Here is a 26040-nt window from a genome sequence, read left to right on the forward strand (position 1 = left end):
ACTGGGTTTTCAGTGACGTCAGTGATGATCAGCCGTTATTGCAATTGTATTGGCAAGCCAGGGTTGGTACATTGCAGGGACGGGAAATACGAATCTTAAATGGATTAAACCCGACATTTCTCCTTTTGAAGTTGCCATCAGCAAACATACCGGCAAATCCAATGTTGTGTGTGTGCAGCGCACAGCAGAAGAATGAAGGAGAGCAGGTCTGGCAAAAATAAACTCTTTAATGGAAAACTAAAAAAAATGGGAAGGGGGAGTGAGGGATGGACTGGGCGCTTCCCAAGTGATAATAATAATAAATAGTGTTATAAGTGAAACACACAAAAACACAAATACACCTTACACCAAACTGTGAATAGGTAATAAAAATGTGTATAAAGCAGCTCAACTTCCTCTGGTGGAACAGTTCCAAATCCCAGATACAGGTAATTTCTTTGCTTGGAGGTGAGGAGGAACGCAGGAGGATAATCGTGATATATGAAAAAGAAATAAAACATATATAGTGCAGACTGTAATCACTGCTAATGTTCTTGATAATCTTTAAGAATAGAACTCACAAAAATCGCCGTATAATATCACATGTCAGAGATCCTTCTCTCTCTGACTGGAGCCCGTTAGCCGCAGAAGCCAGGATATCCCTCAATAGGTATGTATGGTATGAAAATAAAAGAAACCACAATAGTGCATACTATTAGAAACTGGATATATTACAGAATCATCACAAGTATAATGAACTCAGAGGATAGAGGGTTGCAACCCTTCTACGTGTTTCGTGCAGGTTGTGCAAGAAGTGTCATACACGATACACAGAACATTTAAATACAGCTGACTGCCGTTTTGGCGCCAAGCCAGTGACGTCACCAATTGAAGTAAACCAATGCGCATTGCTCCTTTGACACATGCGCCACACAATCAGGTTCCGGAGGAGCCCCCATCACATAGCACAGCCAACCCACGGCCCCAGGGAGTTACACTCACCTGTAGCCTATGGCAAACCAAGCCATGCGTAATAAGAGACCCCTCTTCATCTCATCGGCTCGCACATGCGCAGACGAACGAGGCTAGAACTGATAATCAACTCCCCTCTGTCCTGACAGCTCACGCATGCGTGGACGGATTAAACACTGCCATAGCCTCCCATGCTGACAGCATGCGTGCGCATCCACACAGTGCACCAAGGCAGTCAGGTGAATAAACGCACGCAGCTTCCAGTACTTTGTGCCACAGGAGAGAAATAAATAAATAAATAAAGAATATATATCAGACAAAGAAAAAACTAATATTCTGCAGTCAGCAAAAATACAATACATAAAGTGAAAAAACTATCTAATTATTAAAGAAACAATTAAAAAGTATATTCCTATACCAAATGTAAAAACACATGTGCAACCCTCTTAATGAAACAGAGGTCATAATCATAATAATATTCCTAAATGATTATTAATGAATGAACAATGTGGGTATATTATCCAAAAGAAAAAGGATTTAACAATTATAATAGTTATAATAATGTAGCAAATATAGCATACTCCTTAGACAAGCAATGGAAACAGCCAACATCAGGATCTCTAATATTTAAGTATTGTCAGATTCCCAAAGTCTGAGGTATTAATCTCAGACATTGTGGAATCAATATTTGCAGTGTTTTTAAGTGACCTCGCATATATAGGTTATGAATATATACATCATAATACCACATAACAGGATGTGGTTTGGGACCAAACACATTGAGAAAATCCACATTTGCATCATATTGAGACACAACAACAGTAGGTAAAACCTTATTGGGGTCATCACAGTAACTACACAATGTTGTATCCAATGATAATAGTACGTGTCTCAAAAGATGCACATTGATAACAAGGCAATATATTTGATAGATCGATATACATCGCAATAAGACATAATATCATAAAAAACATAATATCATAAAAAACATACTCTACATTGCAGGGATGGGAAATACGAATCTTAAATGGATTAAGCCTGACATTTCTCCTTTTGAAGTTGCCATCAGAAAACATACCGGCAAAACCTGGGAGCACATACCAATAACCCCTGCTATCTCCTTCAGGAGGGGCAGTGCGAAAAAAAACAATTCTCATTAGTTAAAGTTTGCCTTATCGAATGCTTCCACCCACGATGGTTAGGTGAAAATTTGAAATAATCGTAGTTCTCAATGATATGATGATATATCTCTGCTAAAGTCACCTTCTTATCTGTTCCCACATTAATTGCAGAAAATATTAGATATGCGTAATTGACGTTCGATTTTGAATAAAGACTTGGCATGATGTTGAGTATACAGGTTCGGTCTATTCAGCAATTGTGCGGGCATAGCAATTGAGAATAATGTACCCAACATTGTGTTTAGATACTGAAATTATGAAAACACCTAAATTTGATAACATCTTCAGTGACCAAGGTCATTTTACAATGGATCCCTGTGGTGGGCTCTTTATTTATCTGTTTTTTAAACACCTGCAAATTGAAACATACAGTACTGTAACTGTGCTATGCACTGGATAAGGGATTCATTTTGCCACTTGGTGGATACGCGAAGAACTGGACTCAAACAAATCATAATCTTGGTAATTTAAAGAATTCAACAACACTAAAAAGAGGTGTTATTGGTGTGATTGGCCGCGTTAATGCTAGCATTCGCCGAGAATAATGAGTGAATCACGCGTTGAATACTGCAGACTTTATGAAAACAGCTCCGATAAATGTTCGAATAACGGCCGCTGCATCTGTACAGAAAGTACTGATATTGACGATATTGATGCCAGTGAAGAGAATGTAAACTAATGATGGTTGAATTTACATCTTTATGGAACTAAAGTTAAACTTTCCATTTATCCTTCTTGAATTAAGATATAAGGTTCTAAGAAATTAGAAGTTAAATAATGTAAATTATTTTGTTTCTATAGTTTAGATGTTATAACAGTTTCTGATAGGCGCTAGAGGTGGTGTTCAACCATGACCCGACAAAGTTTAGGATTCATTTTGGTTAAATGATTTGGACATACTGTACAATACTGTATCTTATTATGTACTATTTCATATTTATTCTTTTGTATAATCTTAATTGTGTATATTTTACTTTTTATTTGTATATTTTATATTTAGTAAACCTTTCCAAAATTAATACAAACGTATCTAAATAATAGGTTGAGAAAACAAGCTTGGGAAGCGGTGTCAGCAGGAAACTTAAAAAATAGATGGTTCAACTACCTAATGCTATATATGAAGACTTTCACACATTGGTTCTTATCATTTAGGAAGATTCTTACATACTGTACTTTTTTTTTATCACATATGAAGAGTATATCAGACTGGTTTCTATAACATAAGAAGATGTACACATAATGGCTTTTCTCATTCATAACGATTTATACACACTGGTTATACCTCATAAATTAATCTCAATACTAAAGGTTTATACACACCAAGAAAAAGAAAATTTTTGACCAGGTATAGGGGAAGGGAGGCTTAGGGAAGTACCTCTCCGTCCTTTTGGACCAGGGGGAATGGGCCAGATGAAGAGGTAGTCCCTCGAAACGTCGCCCCCCTAGCATACTTTCCGTTCTCCGTTTTTTTGTGTATATTCCTTGTGTTTCATGTTTTTTCCCCTTTTCCTTCTTTCCCCCCCCCCCCCCCCACCCCTCACTTTGTGACATGCCCATTTGTGATACTGGTTTCTGCAAACACATTTGATTTATTTCTGGTTCATTTTATTATTAAATATTTATTCTGTATTACAACTGTTTTCATCATTTAGCTATTAGACAGTGAGTGCTGGTACTTAAGTAGATTTGTTAGTACTATACAGGGGAATAAGGGTCCCCTTTTGTTCCGTGCACCCTGCAATTGCACATATTTAACACCATCAGAGTGCTGTCTATTGTCCCCTTTTACCCCAAGAAAAAGAAAGCTTGCTATAACAAAATTTGGAAAATCTAATGAGATATTGTTTTTATTCTAGAAACACACTTCAGGGCAATAGATAACCCGATGATACGGAATAAATATGTAGGGGTGTGTTAGGTACCTTATGCGGTTGCAGTGCGTGCCCGGAGAGAGGGTGTAAGGTTCCGCGGTGGCTAGACTGTATAGGGCACCGCCATGTTTATTGCGCAACAATTGGAGGGCACTGGCAGAGCAGAAAAGTCGCGCATGCGCAATGCAAGCGTGCGAACGACGGGCCAATAAGGGAAAGGCTCCGCTGGTATACTACAACTCCCATGAGCTCTAGAGCAGTCACCTCATGCTGAGAGCCAATCAGAGGGCTGGATTTGCGGGAGGAGGAAAGGGATGCATGGGGGAGAGACCACGCTAGGCCGAGGGGAACCGGAGGGCAAAGGAAGTGGTTGTGTGGGTGCAGGGGTTCTGTGACCCACCTGCATAGGACAGATCTTCCCCGCAGGCCCTAAGAGAATCCCTGAGCCATGGTAGAGTGAGTTGCTGTAGGGACGCCCTATAGTGGTAGCGTTATTCCCTTACTGAGTAACAGTTAGGGACAAGGTGCGGAGTTGCGGTTGCTGCAGTCATCTGGGACAAGGTTGCTGAGCATCATGTCATCAGAAAGCAAAGCGTTGGATCAATGGATCCTTTTTGAAGCTGTTATCGGTCACCACAGTGATCGGAAGGTATTTACAACAAGTGCACCAACACCGGTCAACAGGCGCTGATCCCGCCTTAGGGAACACTCTTTGGGGACACTAAGTGGTGTGGCCAAAGGACTGAGCCTATATACATACAGTACATGGACACGGTGTGGGGCACGCGGTGATGGGACAGAGACATTACTCCTTATGAGAGTGGCCAAGCCACTAGTGTTATAAGTGTAGTATAAGTAATGTGATATGTGTTATTGCCACGGTTAATTATCAAAGGTTATTATTGCGTTATAGTAAAACCAGTTCAAGCATGTGTGTTGTTATGTTTCTTGCCCAGGGGAATCTTACATGATGGGGATCCTGGGTAAGTGTAGGCGCTGCCGTTAGTATAAAGTGTTACCCCAGGCTCCCAGCTAGCGGAGGCTCAGATCTCTTGGAGCCACAGGTGTGTGCAGTACTCGTAGTCTCTTTAGAGTGTCAGAAAAAGGGCTACATTTGGAGGAGCTGCTGAGATCTCAGACCTGGGGTGCCCAATATTTTTTTCTCAACTGTGCGCTATTTTTGTTCCGCCATGTTTGTGCCCACACAGCCTGAGGTGCGTAAGTGGGCCCAGCGGCATGAAATTCCCCTGACCCGTGCCCTAGCCATTGGTCACGTACCCGCTGGCATCTCCCTGGGCACGGTGACTGATCAAGTGAGGAAGCTCCCGCTCCTGGACACTGCCCGAGTGCAAGACAATCATTATGACCGGGAGTATAACTGGCGTAAAATATTATTCGTTACAGACCGGGATATATGCCCTGAGGCCCTTCCATCAGTATTAATCCTGCCCAACGCTCCCGGCCTTCATTGCCCGCTAGTACAGGTGGTTCACGTCGAACCCCTGGCTGCGTCCACACCACAGCAGGGTTACCCTGGCACGTCGAGTACAGTCACAACCATCCCTTTCCGTACCCCTGAGAGCAGTTTGAACCCCCGATGTCCCGCTGCAATGGGTCTAGACGCTTCGTTCACCCCATCCGCCATTAGGCCAGCGCTAAGTAGAGCCAGCATGTCTAGGCTGGATGCCTACCCCCTTGCTGGGAATAGACTGTTGGATAATGCATCCATTCATGTGCTCGCAGAAGCCATACACCACTCCACGCAGTCCCACCAATACTGGAAGCTGAAGGCGTTTTCTGGCGACAAACCCACCCCTCTGGGAGAAGTCGGATTTGAAGAATGGTTGGATCACACTGAACAGGTACTCCCTGAATGGTCCTGAACGGATGCCGTCCGGAGACAGCGTATAATTGAATACCTGCGACCCCCTGCATCCCACATAGTGCACTGCTATCGAGACGACCACCTGGATGCTGATACGGCTGGCATCATTTACTCCCTTACCAAAGCGTATGGGATTCCCGTGGATGCATTTGCACTGACGGCCAAGTTTTATGCACTGGCTCAGAAGGAGGGAGAGATGGTGTCTGACTTTATTAGACGTCTGCATCTGGATCTGTGGACCCTGGTGAGAAAGAGGGTGGTGCAGAAGGTGGATGCCGATGGATTGCGCACCACCCAGTTACTGAGAGGACTCCTTCCACTGCATCCGGTGTCCGTGCGCGTCAGTGGCTGCCTAGTGCCAGGGCAAGCGCTGGCGTTTGATGACCTGATGGATGGAGTCCAGGCACATGAGACTGTGCTGTTGGGACGTGACTTAACCCCGGGAAAGAAGACAGGGGTAGCGGTCAAAGAAGCCAAGAAGTCGGAAGCGAAAGTCGGGGCAGCCGGGGATGCGAACCCGGAGAAGGAGGACTTTGAAGCGCCTGCAGCCACCCGGGAGCGCCCCGCGTCGGGGCGAACGTCTCCGACCTTCCGAGACAGTGCCTCCCGCAGTCACCTCCAGTGTTACACCTGTGAAAAAATGGGGCACATTCGAGCGTACTGCCCCTCCCCACGGAGAACGGCGTCCCGGTCGGCCAAATCCATGCTGTGTATTCCACAGGCCGGTGAAGCAGCGGGCCAGCCCTCGACGAGTAGTCGAGTCGGGCCAGCGGCCATCGTCAAGGTGGTGATTGAAGGCATCTATGCCTCTGCACTGATGGATACTGGGTCTCAGGTGACCATAGTGTATCGACCCTTATACGATCAACATTTGCATTGGCTGCCGCTACTATTCGCTGACTCCCTGAGAATGAGAGGGCTGAGCCATGAAGACTACCCTATTGATGGAGTGGTGAAAGTACACCTGGACATTCCCCAGTTGAACACCGGCAAGCATCATCCCAAGGAGGTGGAAGTGCTAGTGTGCCCAGAACCCCAGGATTACCCCAGCGCTCCGATAATCATGGGGACCAATACAGACACATGTACTTGAAGGAAGCGGGTGAATTACCGTTGCTGGCTCTAGCCACTTGCGCAGCATTAAAAGAGGCTTGCGGTAGGATTGCGACCGAAGAGGAGCATGGAATGCTGTATAGTCAAGAGCGTGGGCTGACCGAGATCCCCCCGGGGAAGGAAGAATGATGGTCGCAGCCTGTCAATCCTGAAGAAGATGTCCGGAGGATCAACTATTCTCCTTGGAAATCACGATACGTGATAACCAGCGGCTCGGCTTTGAAGTATTGGCCTCGGTAAAGAAGTGGTCGGGGAAAATTCCGGCTCGAACTCAGGTATACGTGCGAAACCTTTCTCCGTACCTCATGTGCATTGACCACCGGCAGCCGTTGGGTCGAATCTACCCAGCAACTCCTGAGAGGAAGGCAGCAGGTGGATGCCCGGTGGCCACTGTCCATGCAGTAACTCCAAGGCTGGCATTTGACTTCGGAGACTCGCCATTGACGGAGGAATGGAGAGGAAGACTGCAGACCAAACTGGAAGATCGGCGGGAGGTGTTTTCCATAAGTGATATGGAGGTGGGGTGCAGTCGCAGCGCCCACCACACCATTCGATTGAGCGACACCATGCCGTTCTGTGAACATTCCCGCTGCATAGCACCCCGAGATGTGGAAAAGGTGTGGAGACTATTAGCCGAGATGGAGGAAGCCGGTATTGTTCAGGGATCACGCAGTCCCTACGCCTCACCTATCGTGGTTGTCCACAAAAAGAATGGGACCGTACGTCTATGCGTAGACTATAGGACATTGAACAATCGCACTGTACCTGATCAGTACACCCTCCCACTCATCGAGGACCTCCTGAACGCCTTGACGGGAAGTAAATGGTTCAGCGTGCTGATGACTGGGTACTATCAGGTGTCCATGGACCTGGAGGATCAAGAGAAAACCGCTTTTATCTGCCCGTTAGGGTTCTACCAGTTCACCCGTATGCCGCAAGGGATATGTGGAGCTCCTGCCAACTTTCAGAGGTTAATGGAGAAGACGCTGGGAGACATGAACCCGCAAGAATGCTTGGTGTACCTAGACGACATTATAGTGTTCAGGAAGACACTGGAGGAGCATGAAGAGCGACTGTTGAAGGTGTTGGATCGACTTCAAAAGGAAGGACTTAAGCTGTCCCTGGACAAATGCAAGTTCTGCCGCACGTCCATGACATATGTGGGCCACATTGTGTCAGCGGAAGGGATATCCACCGATCCATGGAAGATAGATGCAGTGGTGAATTGGCCCCGGCCCAACAACGTCCAGGAACTACGGTCTTTCCTGGGGTTCTGCGGTTACTACCGGCGATTCGTGGAAGGCTACTCAAGCAAAGCTAAAATCCTGAATAACCTTTTAAAAATTTATCCTGAAGACCCAGGCAGGAAAGCTACCACTGCACAAACACCCTTTGGGGAGAAATGGACCCCTGCTTGTGAACAAGCATTTTTGAGATTGAAGACCAACCTAACGCAGGCCCCGGTGCTGGCCTATGCCGATCCTGACCGAGAATACGTTCTACACGTGGATGCCAGTTTCAGCGGCTTCGGAGCAGTGTTGCACCGGAACATGATACAGTCCCCGACCGGTGGCGTATGCTAGTCGAAGCTTGACCCCAAGCGAACAGAACTATCCAGTCCACAAGTTGAAGTTCCTAGCCCTAAAATGGGCTGTTGTGGATAAGCTACATGATTACTTGTATGGGGTACAGTTTGAAGTCAGGACTGATAACAATCCAATGACCTACCTCAACACGTCCGCCAAATTGGATACGACAGGTCACCGATGGTTGGCGGCGCTGGCCAACTATCGGTTCAACCTTAAGTACAAACCAGGGTCCACCAACATAGAGGCAGATGCTCTGTCGCGGAGACCTGGGCTTCAACCTACCACTGATGAGGAGGTGTGGGAAGAAATTCCGGGGCCTGGCATATGTGCTCTATGCTCACTAGCAGCAGTGGTCAACGATCAAGTGGCATTCTCGGAGTTAAGACTAGCTGATTCACTAGGGTGTCAATCCCAATAATTCCCCGGGCGTACCAACGTCCGGAAGGAATGAATATTACGTAGGATAAAATCATTTCATGGAAAGACTTGGTGCAATATCAGATTCAAGACCCAGTGGTGGAACTAGCTTGCCAAGCTCTGCAACAAGAGAATCCTTCTATACTTAATCAAGCCCCCAGAGAACTGGTGAAACTATTGCTGAATGAGTTCAGAAAATTCGAACTGGACAACTGTCTACTGTATCGGGTCATACCGTACCATAATCATCCTGACCGGCGACAACTATTCTTGCCTCAAATTCTGAGAAATATGGTCCTCCGGGCACTACATGATGATCATAGCCATCTGGGCATTGACAAAACGTTTGGGTTGCTCCATGACCGATTCTATTGGCCAAAAATGAGAGAGTCAGTGGAGATGCATTGCCGGCAGTGCACTCGCTGTAACCAGAGAAAGACACTCCCCACTTGGGCGCCCCCATGGGCCACCTGAAAAGCTCCGGCCCCATGGATTTGGTGTGTATGGATTTCTTGTGCATCGAGCCTGACACTCGGGGTATTGGAAATGTACTGGTGATCACAGACCAGTATACAAGATACGCTCAAGCCTTTCCTACCAAGGACCAGTGGGCAGTGACAGTGGCTAAGGTGTTATGGGAGAGATACTTTCTTCACTACGGATTGCCGAACCGACTGCATTCTGATCAGGGCAGGGATTTTGAGAGTACTCTCAATCAAGAACTACTGAAGTTGTTGAACATCACCAAGTCCTGGACTACCCCGTACCATCTGGAAGGGGATGCAATGCCCGAGCGTTTCAACCGAACGCTACTTGACATGCTGGCACATTGAAAGGCTCTCAGAAGACTGAGTGGAGCAAGCATGTAGAGACGTTGGTGCATGCTTATAACTGTACCGACATGAGTCTACAGGGTATACGCCGTACTTCTTAATGTTTGGACGAGAAGCTAGGCTGCCCGTGGATGTGCGACTACGGATATCTACCGATGGGGTACCAACAGGACGCATTTTCAATATGTGCAAAGGTTAAAAGACAGCTTCCAGCAGGCATACAAACTGGCTGAGAAGGCGGCGGCACAATTAAATGCGAGTAACAAAAGGCGATACGATCACAAGGTGCAGCATAAAGAAATCCGCCCGGGGGATGCAGTTCTCCTCCGTAACCTGGGCATCCCCGGGAAGCACAAACTGGCCGATCGGTGGAGAGATGGGGTGTATGAAGTAGAATCTCAGATGCCCGACCTCCCGGTATACCGTATCAAGGACTCCGAAGACCGGATAAAGGTATGGCATAGGAATCATCTCTTTCCTATACCTCAAGTAGGGGATAATAACTTGGAAATGGCCACTGTTTCACTTGATGGAGAAGCTGATAGTACAGAGGATGGCCCAGAGACTGTAACAAATGCCACCTCTGAGAATCCTATGGAAGGAACCTCTCAAAGGGGCCTTCCGACCGCGGGGGCATCTCCCGAAGGAGCTATGGGTAAAGAGCCCCTTGGTCCAACAACAGATACACTGACTTCAGTGAGCCAGCCACTAGACCCGCAGAGTCCGTGCTTTGTGCCTCAAAAAGACTTTGTAGACCTTTGAGCCCCATCCAGGGCGGAGTTTGAGATGCCAAATGAAACTTGCTACGCTCCTGAGGAAGTAGCCGAAGAGCAGCTTCGCAGAAGCCAAAAAACTGGTCAACTTCCAATGAGGATGTCTTATGATCAATTCGGGGCACCCCATTATGAGGCTCAGCAGTGGGCTCGCCATAAAGTGAGATCTGTAATTGGCATGTTCAGTGAAATGTATAACCTCATGTAGAGCATACAGAGTAAGGTGTACAGAAATGTAAATATGTTATGGTTACGTTCCCAAGCAGGGTCGTTGGATTCTGCGAGGGGGAGAATGTAGGGGTGTGTTAGGTACCTTATGCGGTTGCAGTGATTGCCCGGATAGAGGGTGTATGGTTCCGCGGTGGCCCGACTGTATAGGGCACCGCCATGTTTATTACGCAACAATTGGAGGGCACTGGCAGAGCAGAAAGGTCGCGCATGCCAATAAGGGAAACCCTCCGTTGGTGTACTACAACTCCCATGAGCTCTAGCTCAGTCACCTCATGCTGGGAGCCAATCAGAGGGCTGGATTTGCGGGAGGAGGAAAGGGAAGCATGGGGGAGAGACCACGCTAGGCAGAGGGGGACCGGAGGGCAAAGGAAGAGGAAGTGTGGGTGCAGGGGTCCGTGACCTGCCTGCATAGGACAGATCTTCCCCGCAGGCCCTAAGAGAATCCCTGAGCCACGGTAGAGTGAGTTGCTGTAGGGATGCCCTATAGTGGTAGCGTTATTCCCTTACTGAGTAACAGTTAGGGACAAGGTGTGAAGTTGCGGTTGCTGCAGTCATCTGGGACAAGGTTGCTGAGCATCGTGTCATCAGAAAGCAAAGCGTTGGATCGACGGATCCTTTTTGAAGCTGTTATCGGCCACCACAGTGATCGGAAGGTATTTACAACAAGTGCACCAACACCGGTCAACAGGCGCTGATCCCGCCTTAGGGAACACTCTTTGGGGACACTAAGTGGAATGGCCAAAGGACTGAGCCTATATACATACAGTACATGGACACGGTGTGGACACGCGGTGATGGGACAGAGACATTACTCCTTATGAGAGTGGCCAAGCCACTAGTGTTATAAGTGTAGTATAAGTAATGTGATGAGTGTTATTGCCACGGTTAATTATCAAAGGTTATTATTGCGTTACAGTAAAGCCAGTTCAAGCATGTGTGTTGTTATGTTTCTTGCCCAGGGGAATCTTACATGATGGGGTTCCTGGGTAAGTGTAGGCGCTGCCGTTAGTATAAAGTGTTACCCCAGGCTCCCAGCTAGCGGAGGCTCAGATCTCTTGGAGCCATAGTGTGTGCAGTACCCGTAGTCTCTTTAGAGTGTCAGAAAAAGGGCTACAAATATTTTAAACAAACCTATTTTACCTCAGATAAACAAGTTAAAAAAAAAAAGGTGTTGGTATCTTAATACATAAAATAATATCCTTTCAATTAACAGACACTTTGCAAGATTTAGATGGCAGATTTTTATTGATTAAAGGAAAATTAGAAAGTTAGCTATGTACTGTAATGATGCTCATAATACTAGACAAGACATTTTCTTTGATAATTTATTACTGCAAGATCATAATTTTATTGAAGGAACACTGATAATGGCAGGTGAGTTTAACTCAGTAATTAATCAAAAGCAAAATAAATCTTGTCTTCCATTATCACTGAATGCAAACTCTAATAAACTATTTGTCTCATTTATCAAGAAATGGGGGGTCTTTGATGGTTAGGAAATTGTTAAATCCTACGATTAAGAATTATAATTTTTTTTCTTTTCCTCATAAGAAATATTCTAGAATAGATTATATATTGTGACAGTCCCAGACTATCTACAGTAGAAAGCATGCAGTATGCATGCGCTCACTCAATCAGGAGATTAAACTCCTAGCTAGGCAAACAGTTAGGCTGCGGCCCCAGTGTCGGCACTGCACGTGTGCCTGCCAGGCTGGTGGCGTGTGCAGCTGAGATCCCCAGTCTGCACTGAGCTGCAAGGGGAAAAACAGGGTGAGCATGATGGGGCGTGGCGGGAGCATGGCCATGAATTCACCTCATTGGCTGAACCGCCAGGAGTGTGGCCAGCGCACCATCGCCAGTTCTGAAGACAGTTTTTCTGTCTTTAGAAAAATCTGGCCAAGCAGCAGCCAAGGTAGGTAGCGAGCCCCATTGAGGGCAGTTCTTGTTCCTACAGCGCATTCCATACCGCGCGCTGCAGCAGGCAGCGGGGACCTAGCTGTAAGCTTCTTTTTTTAAAAGCCTGTCAGAACTGAGCCTTATCCAACTAGCAAGGATTCTGGTTGGAACAGAGCTTGTTGTTTGGACCAAACTCACAGGCTGAGAGGTATCACAGAGAGAGACTTCAAATGGTGTCGCTTACAGATGTAAAAGGGCTACAGTAAGTATTGGTAAGGAGCTGAGCTCTCCAATCTGTAGTTAAGGAACTGACAATATGTTAGTTAGTGCTCCAGAGGGAGCCAGGTATTTTACTGTTGTATGTGTTCTGTTTTGTGCCCTTTTGTTAATAAACTTGATCAGTGAACCTTTTATTTCCTGCCTTAATGTGAGAGAAAGGACCAGAGACAAGTTCCTGATATTGCAATTGGAGATTTTGGTCCACGTGTCTGGTCTAATCATGCCCCAGTATCAATCTACTTAAAGGATTTTCTTACTTATCCACCTAATTACTTATGGTGGCATGTAGACGGACGTTCACAGAGGTACCAATTGGAGACTTTATAAGGTGAAATTATAATAGGCTTTATTGTGCCTTTTCCTCTTCATCAGGAAATCACCCAAACACAGGGGGGGGGGGACAAAGCTTCTATTCACTTGAGAGTATCTCTAGTGAAAATACCATGCAATTAATTCACAACTCCCTAAGTCAAGCATGTCTCGCAGCCCAAAAACATTTAGCGTGAAATAAGCAGATATAAGCAGTCTCTTAATAATGAAAGTCTTATCTGTTAGCTGCTGTAGAGTAAGCTTCTCTGCTCTCCTGGAACCGCACCCGTGCATGCACTGAAAATCAGCATCCAGGTTTAGAAGTCTTATTTGGTGTCTTGCAATCAGCTATGCTGTGCAGAGCTCAAGACCGGTCAGCTCCAGAGATATGTGTTCTCTTGGTCAGTCTCTCCTGAGAGACTCAAGAACATTGCTCTGTCTCCAAAGTTCAGCTCTCAGTCAGAGCTAAGGAGTCACTTCCTGTCTCAACAGAAAGGCTTTTGTAAGCAATCTAAATCAGGCAGGTGGTGTTTATTAATTGACTACCAGCAGTTAACCACCACACTGCTAGATTCAAGGCACATTACTTGAACAGGGATTACTCCCCTGTTACATACCTCCCCTGTTTGTGGGAAGCTTGGGCTTGCCACGGCCAAAGCCCATCCTTCCACTCTCATTCTAGATATCTCTGTGACTTGAATGAGAGTGGATGGAGGAAGAGAACCCTCAGTCCTGTTGGGATTGGGGCCCTTTCTCCAGTTTATTCGTGTCTCCTCCTGAAGGTGTTTGAGATCAGCACCCCTCAGTCGCTCGAGGAGGACTTTCTCCAATATAGTCTTTTTTCTGCGTGCGCGGTTATGAGATTTCCCTCGCGTCGGGTGCTCGTCTTATTGTAGGCATACTGTATGGCAGCAGTTGCAGAGCGTTTAAAAACAGCCCTTTGAGTTTTCCGCTCTTGAAGCGGTCTCTCTGCCCTTTTCCCACTCAATGGGGTTGCTAGTTCAGCCCCTTTTAGATTAAGTTGCAATTCCACACCCACTTCCAGAGAATGTCCCATCTTTTCAGCTTCATCAGCTAAGGATTGTTCTGGATTTAATTCAGCACGTGAACCTTCTTTTGTTGCCTGCTGGGTGGCTGAAGGTTTTGCTAGTGCTTGTTTAGGTGGTTCAAATTTTGCAATCTTGTCTTTCAGATGAGCGGTATTCCCAGCTCTCACTGTACCCTTGTCTTCATGGGTTTTTGAGGCTGTGGGATACTGACGCTTAGTCAGGGTCAATAATTGTCCTTGTAGGACTGTAATCTCATCCGCGAGAGATCCCTGTTTTTTGAGTGCGTCTTGCAAGTCTCTTCTCAGGGAATTTATCTGCATGCTTTGCTTTCTCTGAGCTTGCCTTCACATTTTTATTGCATTGTGAAGCACTATTAACTTCTTTGCTTGGGCCACAGTTACTTGTTTCAGTTTCTGGACCTTCTTGTGCTCCCTTTTGTGCCGCGTCACCTGGGTTCTAAGCTTGGCTTTTAGCGATGCTTTGGTGATGCTCAGGGTAGCCTTCAGTTTCTCATGCTGCTTTGCGGGGACATACTGGGTCATCAGACGTTCCTGCAGCACTTGAGTTTCTTTAACAGCCTGCAGATTGTCTTCCTGCAGAGTTCTTTGCTTGTCCTCTGCCTTCTTGAGGTGCGTACGCAGATCTTGCAGTTGGTTCTGCAGTCGGTGCTCTGCTTCAAACTTCTCACCTTCCAAGTCTATTTATTTCTTTAAGCTCATGCAGCTTTTCATTTTTTTCCTTGACGTCGTTTGTCAAATTAAAATTTTCTTCTTTGAGTTTTACGTTTTTTCTTTGTAATCTTAAATGTTCTCCTTTTTCAGTCTCTGTATTATTCAGGGCCTTTTTGCAGTCCTCCTTCCATTTACGCACATCTGCTTTGAGACTGACTGAGTCTCCTGGCGTGAGACATCCTTCTCTAGGTTGAGGGTCTGAAGCTCCTTCTGGGAGACCTGGAGATTTGTATTAAGATTGGCAATAGTTTCTTTAGCAATGTCCAGCTCCTCCGTGAGACTGTGTAGTTCCTTACTAGAAACTTCCAGGTCTGTGCGGCAGCAGTTGGTCTCATGATGTGAGGCATCCAGTGCTCTGCGGAGTGTCTGAACCTCTTTCTTAGATACATCCACCTCTATCCCGGACACTGTTCACCTCCTGTCATGAGGCATTCAGCTCTATGCGAAGAGTGTGAACCTCTTGCTGGAAGACTGTCATCTGCTTCAGTGCCTCCTCATACTTCCGCTTTAGCGTAGCCACCATTTTATCAGATTGGCTCTGCTTTTCATTCATGGCAGAAATAGTAGCATTTGCAGTATCTAGCTCAGTCTTGAGATCGTCCAATTCTGTCCTGGCTGCAGAGTACATTGCGAGCAAATATTTCTGTAGCTTCACGTTATTTTTCTGTAGCTCTGTGTAACCATCTTCCTTTTGTTTCAATTGTTCGCGGAGCATATCACAGTCATGCCTGGCATTTTTCAGGGCATCTTCAGGGTTGGTCAAGTGATCGTCACTCACTGGTTCCGGCTCCACTTCCCTGGGATGGTTGGTTGAGGGTTCCTCACTGTTGGCACCGGACAGACACTTCTTTGGGGTACACGACTTCTGTCTTGGGCCCTCTGGATATTCGGTTAACCGCGGGATGAATTCTCCATTTTCTCTAGGCTGCAGGGCAACTCGGTCCCCTTTTCCTCCACAGGATCTGTGGACATGTCTGTTCCTTCCACGGTAAGTGAAGAACCACTTTTCTTTTTCCGCTTTTTTGTTTTGGATGACTCCGTCCCATCAGGAATACTGGGGTCTCCTTCTTTATTTGATACTTTAGCAGCTTCATTATATACGCCAGGCTTTTCTTGCAGTTGCTTTAGCTGACAGAAATATTGGGTGATCTGCTGCTCCCGCTCTTTCTCTTGTCGACCATATTCGTCATCATAGAGGGCGGTCTTTTCTGTTCGTGCCGAGTTCAGGCACCCCCACCATTCTTGGGGTGTTTTGTGTTTGTGACTCGGTTCGGGTTCCCCGTAAGAGATGTCTTCCTCTTTATTGGACTGGAAGGGCCACTCTTCCGTGGGGTAGGTTTCATTACGGGAACGCTGCATCTTGTCCTCCATTTTAAGGCTATCAGGTGTAATTTTTTTCCTGACCTCAGGAGGCGCTATTGCAGCTGTTGCCACTGTATTTGCTAGAACCCCCAATTGTGGTAGTCCTACAGATGGGCATATTTTGCTTGTAGAGGTCGTAGCTCTCACAGGCATCTCTGTAGACTTTTCTTTCTTGGGTAATTTTTTTTTTCAATATCAGCAGTACTGTGCATGCATTTTCTCTCATCAGAGATCAAGATGTGAAGTTGCTAGGGAAAAAAGTCTATTTTCTTTACACCATTTACTTGCTAGGCATAATCCCTCATTAGGTATGCTGAATGTGTAGTTGCTAGGAAAAAACTTCTGTTTGCACCATTTAATTGCTAGGTGCAAACCCTCCGCTTCAGCAACAGAATTTGGTTTTCTGCCTGAGTTCAGTAATTTTCAGTCTCATCTTTGGGTATTATGGCATTCACACTTCACACTTTGGGTGTCTTTTTTTGCTCCCAAGATATATATAGGCAGACTTTTTTTACTTGCAGAAAAAAAACCATTCTTTGCAGTGGACTATTTCTTTCATTCCCGGCAGGGTGACTCAACACTCAGCATTTGTTTGCTAAAAATTCCCCTGCTTCAGCACAGTCTTGTATCAATTTTCACACTTTTCTGCATTTACTCCATTCACAGCTGGTAGCCCAATGCGGTGTGGCAACCTTTATTTGCAAAATCAGTATCACTCGTGGGTCACCATCTGTATTCACTGCTTCAGCAAAACTTTTGAAAACAACAAGCACCTATCCCTTTTAAGGGCTGTCACACTTCTTGAACCCTGACTATGGCTGGAAGGCAAAACCCCTATTTCAATGACCATATTACACTTTGTGATAGGCAAAAAAGAATTAGCTGTTTCAGCAGTCTCTCTCCTCTTGGGATTGGGGCAAAGAGTCCATCTGTGTTTTTGTAAGTTTCAATGCAGTGTAATTTTCAGTGGTGTGTCCCTTTAACTCTGATTTCTGCTGCATGAGGTTTTTTTTTCTAAGTTGCTCAGACTGTTTGTAGGCAAAAAGCATAACAAAAAATTTCACATAAAAATCTCTGGTCCTTTTCAACTACAAAGACACCTCTCATCCCACTCTGACACCATATGTAGACGGACGTTCACAGACTTACACAATTGGAGACTTTATAAGGTGAAATTATAATAGGCTTTATTGTGCCTTTTCCTTTTCATCAGGAAATCACCCAAACACAGGGGGGGGGGGGACAAAGCTTCTATTCACTTGGGAGTATCTCTAGTGAAAATACCATGCAATTAATTCACAACTCCCTAAGTCAAGCATGTCTCGCAGCCCAAAAACATTTAGCATGAAATAAGCAGATATAAGCAGTCTCTTAATAATGAAAGTCTTATCTGTTAGCTGCTGTAGAGTAAGCTTCTCTGCTCTCCTGGAACCGCACCCGTGCGTGCACAGAAAATCAGCATCCAGGTTTAGAAGTCTTATTTGGTGTCTTGCAATCAGCTATGCTGTGCAGAGCTCAAGACCGGTCAGCTCCAGAGATATGTGTTCTCTTTTTCAGTCTCTCCTGAGAGACTCAAGAACACTTCTCTGTCTCCAAAGTTCAGCTCTCAGTCAGAGCTAAGGAGTCACTTCCTGTCTCAACAGAAAGGCTTTTGTAAGCAATCTAAATCAGGCAGGTGGTGTTTATTAATTGACTACCAGCAGTTAACCACCACCCTGCTAGATTAAAGGCACATTACTTGAACAGGGATTACTCCCCTGTTACATGGCATAATGACAGGTTGCTAGAACACCCTGATACAAAACAGATACTATGGCATAGAGCTAAAGCATCCTATATATGTTCTACTGTACATTAATAGAAAATAACTATAAAATATTATTAAGATGGTATCTTACACCAGCAAAAATCAAACATATATACAACTCATCAGATATACAGTATGTTGGAGACAATGCAAACAGATTGGAACTATGGACCACATACACTGGCGACACACTTTATTCGAGCTCGGCTAGTCCCACGAATTCGGGTTTACCCGGGTGTATTGAGGTTTGTGACTGTTTTCTGCCCGAGTGCATTGAGGTATTTTCCAGGCAGGGATTGAAGCATTTTATTCCCGCTGGCTGCAATACTGCACAGTATATATATATATACTGCATTACAATTCATGAATTTATGCCATCTGGTAGACACGCGAAGCATTGCAGCCTATTAAATCCTAATCATTATCATTTAACAGATCAGCCGCCCGTCAGCCAGGCATGAACCCAGGCTGGGAAGGCAAACACAACGGGGCTTGTCAGAGGTGAGGAGCGGCGCATTCCAGGTATCTGCCAGGTACATACTGGGTATTTGCTCGAATAAAGTGTGTCGGTGCAGTATAGTGGTCATGCCCGAAAATATGAACATTCTGGAAAATATTATAATATTTATAGATAAAATTACCAGTATTAGACTATCTCTTGATCCCTGGAAATTCTTTCTGGGTAAACCTGTACCTGGGAAATATTACGACATTAAAAATATATTAGTGCATCATATATTGGTACAGCAGCTACTGTAACTGCTCTATAACAGTAGCTTGAAAACAGTCTGAACCTCCCAACAATAAGCAAGTTATTAGTAGACATTGGGATTTATTATTGATGGAACAATTAACCAGCAGGACCAACAATACTTACGAAAAGTTTCTAGGAATATGAAATCTTTGGATAGAAACATTTCCTAGAGAATCTATAGTTTAGGAATGAGTCAAGTGTTATCAATACCTATTTGGGCTACAAGAAATTAAACATCGGGACTCAAGTTATAGTTATTACGAACTATGAATATTAAAGAGAAAATTAGTGTTATCACATGAGCAAATTTCTCAAAAGCCTATCCCAAATCTCCCCTTCCCCACTCCTTTTATATCATTTATTATGTACTTATTATTTATTTTATATTGAATATTATTTTTACCTTTATTTTAAAATTATATCCCCATTCCCACGCCCAATAAAATGTATGGAATCTTTAATAGAATAATACGTTTAAAAAATAATAAAGGAGCTTTGTGACTGTGAGCAATAGTACATTTAAAATGACAGCTTAAAGCTGCAGTTCAGTTTTTTTTTTTTTTTTTAATAATTTTTTTAAATTCAATAGTTTCATGTGGGCAATCTCTAATTACCTAAAGAACTGTGTAGCTGCCAGTCAATTCGTTCTCCATGTATTGATCGGTGAAATTTGGCGACATCTTTAGATATGGCATATGTTTTTCATCTGCTTCTGTCAGTCAGTGGAAGCTCATGAATATTCATGAGCACTCCTGCACTGACATGTGCAAGAGGGAGGGCAGGGCTGACAAAGGGGTGTGCCAGGGCTTGTGACCGGACATGAAGGGGCAGTGCCTTAGTAAATGCTTGTTAAAATAGAATACAAGAAAATTGGTCTTTCAAAGTTGTTTTTTTAAAAACAGAAAATGCTAAAAGTATTTTTTCTTACTACAGAACTGATTTATTTAAAAAAAAAACACACATGCAGGATATTGACTGAACTGCAGCTTTAAAGTAAAAATAAATAAAATTAAAATTAAAATAAAAGTAGGCTTAGTAAACTCTAGTGTCCTTCGGTGTTAATATGTGTTTTATGATATACACAATTTCAATATTTCTTATCACCATTAATCAAATTATTCATAATGCAGTCATTAGCCTTAAGGTCAAAGTCACCCCATGTTTTCAACTATTTCTGCAACAGTAATTAATTAAAAAGTGTGTTGTGCAGGTTTCAAATTATAATTCCAGATGGGAAGATAGCATCTGCTTCACAATATTTTTAGAACTCATCTTATCAAGAAATTCTAAAGGAATGGAAAGTAAAACATTATTAGACATGTGACACCAACAAGATATTATGTTTTAGTTGTATATTCGTTGCCTAACTTTACCTTTTCAAGATGTTTGTTTGCCTTGAGAAAAATATGCTTCTTGATAAATTGGACTTTGTCATTCAAATTAGCCATCTAGATTTAATTGTACTGTATATGTTATAGTCCTCTAAATGATCTTAACAAGCATATCGTTTTGATGTCAGTATGGTTTATAACCTCTCTCGCAAACATCCTGTGCATATTATATGGTTGATAGAATATCTTTAATATTCTGATGTCATATGTATATTAGCAATAATGGATTGCACTAATTGACAACTCTTTTAAAATCTTGTGTAGCAATAGAAATATTAGATAGGAAAGGAATCCATACTTCTGAAATAAATAATTTTAGACATCTGTTGCATGTAAATAGCTTTTATGTTGGCATCTCTCTAGACATTTGTGAAGCTTGACAATGTGTTTTCTGCAGAAAATCTAAACTGAGCATTATAATTTCTATTTAAAACATTTAACTATGAATGAATATTATTACCTTTTTTGTTTTCAAATTACATCATTGGGTAAAATATCTAATAGACTGTTCACATAGTATATTGACATATATCTTTGGCATACAGTAAATTTTCCACACATGGACAACAATTTACCAGTGGATGAGTATTATTTTGGCTTTTAATTATTTTTATTTTGTCACTTTAATATTGTACAGTACATGTTGTTGTGTAAAAAGTTTTGTTGGCAATTACTTTGACTTATTATTACTTCCCACAATCAATACCTGTATATAGAAGCACTTTAAAAATAATAATGTTACATAGTTACATAGTTACATAGTAGATGAGGGTGAAAAAAGACGTGCGACCGTCAAGTTCAACCTACAGTATGCTAAATTTAGACAACAGATACTTTATCCTATATCTATACTTACTTATTGATCCAGAGGAAGGCAAACAAAAAACCTCATTAAGGGGAAAAACACATTCCTTCCTGACTCCAAGAATTGGCAATCTGATTAATCCCTGGATCAACATTCTTCCCATGTTTACTTATTTGGTATATCCCTGTATACTTTTCCTTTCTAAAAAGATGTCCAACCTTTTTTGAACAAATTTATTGTATCTGCCATCACAGTCTCCATGGGTAATGAATTCCACATTTTAACTGCCCTTACTGTAAAGAACCCTTTGTTGCTGGTGAAATCTCCTTTCCTCCAACCTAAAGGGATGCCCCAGAGTCATTTGTACTGCCCTTGGGAGGAATAGTTGATTTGAAAGCTCCTTGTACTGTCCCCGAATATATTTGTATATAGTTATCATATCCCCTCTTAGACGCCTCTTTTCTAATGTAAATAAATCTAATTTAGCTAGCCTCTAACCATAAGATAGATTGCCCATCCGCTTTATTAATTTGGTGGCTCTTCTCTGCACTCTCTCTAGTTCAAGAATGTCTTTTCTAGGGAGTGGCGCCCAAAATTGTAATCCATATTCTTACTAATGCCTTGTAAAGGGTCATAATTATGTTTACTTCCCATCCATCCATTGCCTGTTTAATGCAAGATAAGATCTTGTTTGCCTTTGCAGCTACTGCATGACTTTGGGCACTATTGCTACTGTAAGCCTGCAGTCTACAAGAACTCCTAAATCCTTCTCCATCATGGATTCCCCCCTATTTATCCCCATTTAATGTGTAAGTTGCCAGTTAATTCTTGCATCCTAAATGCATAACCTTACATGTATCTGTATTAAACCTCATCTGCCATTTACCTGCCCACATTTCACTCTCTCCAAGGCCTTCTGGAGAGAAATTACATCCTGCTCTGATTCTACTACAGTACCTTACACAATTTAGTATCATCAGCAAAGATGGAGACTTGCTCTCGATGCCAACCTCAAGGTCATTAATAAACAAGTTAAAAAGCAGGGGTCCCAGTACCGATCCCTGAGGTACTCCACTCACGACTTAAGCCCAACCTGAAAAAGTTCTATTTATGACAACCCTCTGTTGTCTGTCCTTCAACCAGTTTTCAATCCAGGTGCATACATTATTACTGAGTCCAATTTGCTTTATTTTGTACACCAACCTCTTGTGTGGAACAGTATCAAAAGCTTTTGAAAAATCTAAGTAGACCACATCAACTGCATTACCCTGGTCTAAGCTCCTACTTACCTCCTCAAAGAAACAAATAAGGTTAGTTTGGCATGATCGATCCTTCATAAAGCCATGCTGACTATTACTAATGATTTTGTTTTCCATTACGTATTCCTGAATATTATCCCGTATTAAACCTTCAAGTAGTTTCCCCACTTTTGAAGTCAGGCTTACAGGTCTGTAATTCTCCGGTTGTGATCTAGCTCCCTTTTTAAATATAGGCACCACATCTGCTTTATGCCAATCTTGTGGTACTGAGGCTGTGTAAATGGAGTCCTTGAATATTAAATATAATGGTTTGGCTATTACTGAACTTAACTCCTTGAGAACTCTTGGATGTATACCATCAGGGCCAGGTGCCTTATTTACTTTAATTTTTTCAAGCCGCTTATGAACTTCTTCCTCAGTTAACCAATTGTTCATTAATATGGACATTGTGGATTCCTCCTGTGGTGCTACCATTGCAATTGATTCTTTCCTGGTAAACACAGGCAAATCATTTATTTTTTTTTGTTTCAATTTATTTTTATTGTTTTAGAGAGACATAACAAATATATAGTCTTGGAATACATAAGATGTTTTAACAGTGTCACTTGTCCATTCAACAAAGAGCATTAACAGTTCGTCATCTGAAATAAAATAATTGATATAACACGCGTCTCTCATGAGCTTAACAAAGGAAAGAGAAGAACGTAGAAAAGAAGAAAAAGAAGGGTGGGAGGGGTGGGAGGGGTGGAAGGGGGGGGGTAGGACGAGCCCATTTGTCTGGTATTTCTGTATTTATTTATATGGGGTCCCTAGTTTCCTGGCCATATTTCCCAAATTTTGTGAAATTTGTCAGTTTTCTGGTTCAACTGTGCTGTGAGGAGCTCCATCATCTTTATTTCCCTTAGTCTCCGTAAGACAGTCTGCCTAGAAGGCGCATTTACCTTTTTCCAGGCAGCCGCAATAACACAGCGGGCAGCTGTCATTACATGAGTGATCATCTTACTTTCTGCCGTTCCTAATTCATCTATTGGTTTGGCCAGCACCATGGTCAGCGGTTCCACCTCAACCTCCACCCCCTTTAAGTACTCTCTGATCAATCTTTGTATCATGATCCAGAATACCTGAATTTTTGGGCAACTCCACCAAATATGAACCATATCTCCATTTTGCCCGCATCCCCTCCAGCACAAATCCGGGAACCCGGGGAAGATCTTAGCCAGCCTGCTCGGGGTTAGGTACCAAACTCATTTTTCTAATATCATACCAATCATTTTTTTAATATCTCTGATTTTTCCTTATCTCCAATAATCTGCCTGCCCATCTCACACTGAAAGGGTCCTATATTTTCTTTTATCATTTTTTTTGTTATTAAAGGTACTTAAAGAACTTTTTAGGGTTGATTTTACTTTCTATTGCAATCCTTTTTTTATTATCCATTTTTGCTAATTTGATTGCCCTTTTGTAATTTTTGTTACATTGCTTATAATTCTGATACGATGCCTCCGTCCCTTCTGACAAAGAATCTAAACGCCTTCCTCTTCCTGTCCATTTTCTCCCCTACCTGTTTATTTAGCCACAATGGTTATGACATTTCTTTTATACTTATTACCCAAGGGTATACACTGAAAAGTGTGCTTTTCTAACAATGTTTTAAAGACTGCCCATTTATCTTCTACATTTTTCCCTGCAAAAACACCATCCCAATATATTCTTGTACATTATCCCTCAGTTGATTAAAATCTGCTTTTCTAAAGTATAAGGTCTTTGTTGAACCCAAGTAATCTGTTTTTTTAGTAATTTATTTCAAATGAAACCATGTTATGTTCACTGTTACCCAAATATTCCAGGACTTGAATATTTGTTATTATTTCTACATTGTTTGATATTGCCAAATCCAGTATTGCCCTTCTCCTGGTTGATTCATCAATCCTTTGGGTCACATAATTGTCTTTAAGCACCCCCAAAAACCTGTTTCCTTTTGTTGTAATGCTAATCTCATTGCCCCAGTCTATGTCTGGATAATTAAAATCCCCCATTATGCAAGTTGTTAAACACATGTATTTGAATTATTCTCATCAGAAATCATACATTATAGTGCCCATCACAAAATGGATTTCTAAAGGTTTGCTTTGTTCAAAAAATCTTCTTTGCCAGACTTACAATTCTTTTTCAACACTTGTTAAAAGATAAATCTGTGGGAATGCACAAAAATGAGTTTCCTCATTCCTCCAGGGCCAGACCAAGCAGTTGACTAGGGGTTCCCATGTGTCATTTGTGGAGCATGTCCCATTTGCGATATGCAAGAGCACTGGGCGAGGTCATTCAGAAGCATGGTCTGATGTGCTACCAGTATGCTGAGGGCATCCGTATCTATGTTTCTTTACAGGGCAACCCAGGGAAGACTGTTGATACATTGACGGCTTGCTTAGACATGGTGGTGGCATGGATGGAGATGAATTGGCTGAAGCTCAACCCCGACAAGACAAAATTAATGATTATACTGTAGGTTCGAAAAGATGCCTGAGAAAGTGACAGGGTTGTGTGAGCTACCCTTAATCAATGGTGTGCAGCCGCTGCCAATTTCCAAGATTCGTAACCTCAGCATCCTCTTACAATAGAGTCTCAACGTGTGAGCCCAAGTGGCCTCAGTGTTAAGACTGGGTTTCTCTATCTGAGGCTGCTTCGGAGTTTGTGTCCACTCATGTGGTCTATGAACCTTGAGTCACTGGTCCACGCCTTTGTGTTGACGCAGTTGGACTATGGGAATGCCTTATATGCAAGACTACCGGTGTGGGTGATATGGAGACTCCAGCTTGTGCAGATCTCTTCTGCTCAGATGCTGCAATGTGTTTCTCGCTTTGAGGATATTACTCCAAACCTGCATGATCAGCACTGGCCTCCAGTAATCTTCTATGTTCAGTTCAAGTTGGCCATTATGGCCTTTAAAACCTTGCAAGGCCAAGGTCCAGTCTATCCGCAGTTTATTTTTATACCTTGGAATGATATTGGCTATGATCTCAGGTTCTCAGGGGGTCTGCCTCTCTGGGTGGGTAGGCCCTCTCATGTACAACTTTAAACGTCTGGTACTCACTACCACCAGAGCTCAGGTGTATATCGACTATCACTATTTCGAGCATGGTGTAAGACTTACTTCTTCCTTCAGGCTTTCGTGCTTTCCCTAGCTAACAAAAATAATTGTGTATAATTTTAGTTTATCCTTAAACTGACATTAAAATATTGTGGTGATCCCTTAAGTGGAGGCGTGCTTTTACTTAAAAAATAACAGATGATGATGATGATGACTGCCATTTTAATTTATTTACCTTTGTGATGATGTAACAGCCTTTTGTTTGATTTTGAACCCATTAATTCGATTTTCTGTGTTTTTGGGTCATAACCAGCATACTGTACATCTCTCCATAGTTCTTTGCACTGTCTAAAGCTTCTGAATTATCTTCGCATTTAGGGTCCACGTTTCACATACATACATGAGCACTGGAAGTGTAAACTGGTCAAAAAAAATATTTTTAAGGTATAGTGGAAGGTTCCATTAA

This window comes from Ascaphus truei, chromosome 1, assembly GCF_040206685.1.
Source record: "Ascaphus truei isolate aAscTru1 chromosome 1, aAscTru1.hap1, whole genome shotgun sequence".
Lineage (NCBI taxonomy): Eukaryota > Metazoa > Chordata > Amphibia > Anura > Ascaphidae > Ascaphus > Ascaphus truei.